The following is a 6,000-nucleotide window of genomic DNA, read 5'->3' on the forward strand; positions in this document are numbered from 1 at the left end:
TTAATCTATCTATATTTATTTATTTATTTATTATTTATTTATTATTTATTTATTATTTATTTATTATTTATTTATTATTTATTTATTATTTATTTATTATTTATTATTTTATTTACGCCCTAATGGGCTTTTACATGAAAATATACATTTACATTGATTACAATAATTGAACATAAGAAGATAAATGGAGTTAATTGTAAGAAAGCAACACATATAATAAAATTTTGTGCAAATTAGCAAAACACTAATAAGATGGATTCAATATAAAATATACCCAAGCATGAAATAGTAAGTAAAAGAAAGTTCAACATAAAAAGTAAGTAAGTGGGTGTGTTTAAACCCAGTATTAATTGTGTGTTTAACAAATCGATAAACCAATATAAATTAGAGTGTAACTTACTCGTGAGGTAAAGAACATTATAACAGAGATTTAAAAAAAAAAAAAAAAATAACAAAATAAGAGTTGCACCTGTAAAAAGCAAAAACTAATAGAATTTAGCAATATCGACATGAATAAGAAATAATAAGATCTGAGATGGAACATAGTGTTATGTATAAAAAGTAGTTAGTAGGTATATGCATACAATTATAAGTGTATAGTAGAGCAAATAAAAAACAAACAAATATGGATATAATTTACTTGAAAGGTTTCGAATGGGAGAAGATGTAATAAAATTATTAAAGCTATAAAAGTTAATTATTAGCCGATAGAATCGAAATAAGTTGCCTTTTAAAGCTCACAAAATTGTCAAAACCAAATATATCTATAAGTTCACAGTATTTATTCGCAAGGTTGTGAATTCTAGGAATTGGTGAAAAAATAGAATAATTAGTGTTGAGGTTCTTGTTAAATTTAAAAGTATCTTTACTGCGAGTTTGCCTAGCAGGAACATTAATGCAAATAAGTTCCAACAAATTAGGGCTGTCAATTAAAGATTTAATAATTTTGAATAAAAATAGCAAATCAATTAACACTCTTCTATCAGATAATTTAAGAAGTTTAGTTTCAGCAAGCAAGTTATTGTAATTTATAAATTCGATTGGAATTTTCATTTTAAAATTAATGTACCGAAGGAATTTATTTTGTACCTTTTCTAATGATTGAGAATGGACCTTGTAGTACGGTGACCATACGGTGGAATTGTATTCTAATTTGCTTCGTACTAACGAGCAATACAGATGTTTTAATGTTGACATACTTTTAAAATTTGCTCCCATTCTCAAAATAAAACCTAGTATTCTCATCGCATCGCTTGTTATTACATCGATGTGTTCGTTAAACTGTAGACTCTCGTGGAATATAACACCAAGATCACGAATCTGTGATACACGAAGAAGATTAGCACCATTCATAAAATAGGAAAAATTAAGTGGATTTTTGCCTTTGTAAAAACTGATAATCTGGCATTTACCTAAATTTAGTTGCAAATCATTGACAGAACACCACGCACATAGTTTATTAAGGTTCAGCTGCAAAATTGCGCGATCGTCATCGTCTTTGATTATTCTGTATATCTTCAGATCGTCGGCAAATAACAGGACTTTAACATTAGTAAAAATATTAACAATATCATTGATAAACAAACAAAATAATATTGGGCCCAAGTGAGATCCCTGTGGTACTCCGCTCGAGGCAGCAAATGTATTAGAAGTAAACGAATCAATCTTGACTGCTAAGTACCTTCCTAATAGATAACTCTTAAACCATTCCAACATACTCCCTCTTATTCCCAACAATTTTAGTTTACGTAATAATATTTTGTGGTTTACTTTATCAAATGCCTTACTGAAGTCAGTATATATGGAATCAGTTTGATGTGATGCATTAAGGGCATTAACAATATCATTCGTGTACAATATCAAATTGGTAAGAGTAGATCTACCTTTAATGAATCCATGTTGAAGGGGAGAGATGGTTCGATTGATTCGGGATATCAACTTATCTAGTACTAGGCTTTCAAAAAGTTTGGGTAAAGTAGACATTATACATATTGGCCTATAATTTGTTACTTCGCTCTTATTACCTTTTTTGAAAATGGGCGTTAAAAGACTAAACTTCCAAAGGTCCGGGAATACACCTGATGAGAGTGACTTTGTAAATAACTTATGAATAGGATATGACAATGTATGCATACAATTTACTAAAAACCTGGGCGGAACATTATCAGGTCCTGCGGATTTTCGGGAATCAAGACTCTTCAGCTTAGATATAATATCGTCTATGGTTACATTACAGTCAGATATATCAAGAGTTTCAACCAAATCAAAGCACGAAATATTGCTGTCTTCACTTGCATTAATGTAAACGCCGCTAAAAAAATCAGCAAAAAGATTAACAGTTTCCTGAAGATTTTGGGATAATTTAGAATCGAATGACACACTACTAGGTATGTAAGTACCATTTTCTTTTTGGGATTTAACATATTTCCAAAAGAAATTTGAGTCGTCCATGATAGAGCCTTCGACATCACTAATGTAATTTTTGTAACATTTTGCGGAGAGCTTATTGCACTCTGCCCTCAATTTTTGAAACGCAGTATAATCGATGGCCAGGCGACTTTGTTTGAATCTCTTATGAGATAATTTTTTGAGGTAAATTAAGTCTATCAGGTCTTTTGAGAACCATTTAGGGTATAGAGTTTCTCTGTAAGTCGTTAAAGGAACAAATTGTTCAATTGCAGAATTAACGATGAAGTAAAATTTTTTAAGGTGTACATTAATATCATCGTCGCTATCAAAGAATGACCAGTCAGTCTGTTTAAGGAAATTTGAAATTTTAACATAGTCAGCTTTTTTGAAATTTCGAGTTTCTACTACCTTTTTTACGATAGGAATTGGTTTAAGATTAGACATGCATATTTCTAGTGGTGGATGGTAAACATCGACAGGTAATAGAATTTCGGTACTTCTCACAACACAGATGTCAGACACATTTGACAGTGCCAAATCCAACGTACGACCTCCTATATTATGAACATTATTACACTGTGTTAGACCTAAGAACAGTGCCATATCTCTAATAACACGAATATTAACATTAGAACAAGAATTGACAGAATTCATATTACACCAATCATAATGTGGCAGATTGTAATCACCAACTAGAAGTAGTTTAGTATTAGGATATTTAGCACAAATTGATTCAACCTCGTGATTGCTGTAGCTTTGGACATCAGAATTCGGAGGTAAGTATGCACATCCCACTATTATTTTACCTCTAGAAGTGTTCACATTGACAAATAGTTGCTCGATGGATGTGTTTTTTGTGGATATTTTTGAAGAACTGAGATTTTTTGAGATAGCAATGGCTACACCACCTCCTCTCGTTTTGGCACTTGTTTTAGAATTCCTATCCATACGGTAGATGTTGAAATTAGGGAAGCCTAATTCGGCAGAATTGATTCCTGAGTCGAGCCATGTTTCGGTTAAAATGAAGATATCACTGCTGATAGTTGCCGCCGAAGTCAGCAACATGGGAAGTTTAGTGCGGATCCCTCTCACATTTTGGTAGTAGCATTTTATTTTTTGTTGTTTCAGTTTTTTGGCGCACATTCAATAATTTTAGGTACAGAGTTCACATATTTGATAGTTATATTGGTTTCACCGTTGTTCTTCCTCGTCTCGAGTTGTTGGCGTAAATCTAGAAGTTGAGTCCTCTGCAATGGTGTTTGGTCGTTACTGGCCTTTATACCGTTTTTCAGTTTTGCGTTCCTGGTCAAAACCTCACGAGCCGAGACAGAGTCATTGAATTCGACCTTAATCGGTCTAATTTTGTTGGACTTTTTTACACCAAGTCTGTACGACTTAACCACACTCGGTATTAATTCATTATTTATATCACTAATCGCTGAAACTACTTTATCGCTGTCCATTTTAATAATTGTTGTTGTTGATTCTGAAATACTTTCGGGAACATTAAATAAAATAATGTTCTTTGACCGGGTTTTTCTTTCCTCGGCCTCTGCGAGCAAATCATTTATTGAAGATGAAGTATTTGTCGGGTTAGTAACAATAGACTGAGTATCCGTTACACTTTTTAATGTTGACAATTCTCCTTCCAACATTCCCATACGAACAGCCATCAATCCTGTGGTTCCTAACAGATCCGTTGTTATCGGGGTAATTTTACCCATTTGCTCCTTCGTAAATTTGTTGCCGGGGTCATTAATAATTTTTATCAGCGAACAGAGTAGATCCTTGGCCTTGGTCATATAGTTAAGAGAGTTCTCGTTTAAATCCATATTAAAATTTATTTAAAAAGAGTTAAAAATATGTTAACTTTATTCGTAATTAGTTTATACACAAACGCCTGTTTCCCGCAAACTGTTTAGCACTATTCAAAAGTGACGACACTTTCGACCAATGGCGATAGTAATGACGGACTGATAATGCGCATGCGCGTTTGGTATGTTTACCAGTTGAAAATTGTTATTTTAATATTTTTAAAACACAGCACTGCACAGCACACACGATAATTTAAAAATCTAACTGATTGAATATTTCGAAGATGAAGTGATTTAACTACTTCGACACTTTATGTTGTGTTTACTTGCAATTTTCTAATGTTTTGGAAGTTTTAATGTGGAGCGTATTCACTATCTGTGTAATCAATGACGGTAGGTATTATTTTATAAAAATGAATGTTTGTCATTCATCCGATTTCACGGAAAACTACAAAGTTAATTCTTATTAGTGCCAGGAGTGTTTGGAGAGTGGTCTGAATGTTAAAAGAAGTCGGGGAAGCTCGAGAAACACTTATAACGTATGCTTAACGCATTATCTCCGCACTGGAATGAAATACTGAGTTGAACAAAAGTCGACATAATGTTATTTTTTAACAGTAACAATGTGGATTTCAATGTGACGAACAAGGAAAGATGTGTAAGGAAAATGTATGACTTGGAAGTGAAAGGTTGAAGAGGTCGAGGATGCTCAAGGAAGACATTGTAGGATCAATTGAAACAAATACTTATTACAACACATTAATATCATTAAACGACTTAACTTTTTTATTCAAGATTCTAAATTCTAAATTCGACTGTTGCGAAATTTTGCAGCTCATAAACTTACGAATACCTATAATAACAACATATTTTTAATACACTATTCCACTGCAACACACATAAGCGCAATTACATTGCGAACTCCCCAATACAACGTTTTCACACTATGGGAAACCAATATTTAGATGATGTCGATATATTGAATATTAACTTTGCGAATTTTGTGGATTACATAAAGGACTTATTTAAACACTATTCCTAAATGGAAGTTACAATTTTGTAAGCCAGTCAAATCGCTGTATTTTTAATTTATGTTCTTGTTATTTTTAATATTTCTTTCTCATGTTTCAAAACTGTCATTAAAATTGTACCACCCACATGTCAAAGCCCTCTGGGTGTTAAATAAATGAATAAATAAATAAAAATAAATAAATTTCCACCCATTGTATGCACCCAGTTGTCAGGTACTCTAGAATCAGCCTCAAAGCATTACAAAAAAACCATTTATTAGTCCCCAAGCAACGCCGGGTAGACGTCAGCTAGTTCTACTATAATAAATATTGATTAAAAAAATAAAAATAAATATTTAACCAACGTTAAAGGGCATATACCGTATTGGTATATTATTGTAAAGGATATTTTCAATATACGCCCACATAGACCGCTTGATATTTCAAAAATAGCATTCCCCTTTTCAATATGCGTTCATCTCATCAAGATAAAAATATACAAAGGTAAATATGAATTTCCTAGGGACCTAGAAGAAGGTACTATTTTAGTCGTAATAATTTTACTTGTACACATCTATAGACCTGTTTTTATCGTCATTTGAATTTCTCCTTTCAAATGGAAAAATAAATTCCAAATGTATATTTCAAATTAAAGCGCTTATTTTCCCCCTTACAAATTAGGTAGAAAGGTACGTCTTACATATGAACATTTTTTGTTAACGTTTTTCAAAAATAAATATATTTCTACTAAGGATTAATAATTTTAC

The sequence above is a fragment of the Hesperophylax consimilis genome, chromosome 18 (assembly GCF_061612785.1).
Source record: "Hesperophylax consimilis isolate HC1 chromosome 18, BYU_Hcon_1.0, whole genome shotgun sequence".
Classification (NCBI taxonomy): domain Eukaryota; kingdom Metazoa; phylum Arthropoda; class Insecta; order Trichoptera; family Limnephilidae; genus Hesperophylax; species Hesperophylax consimilis.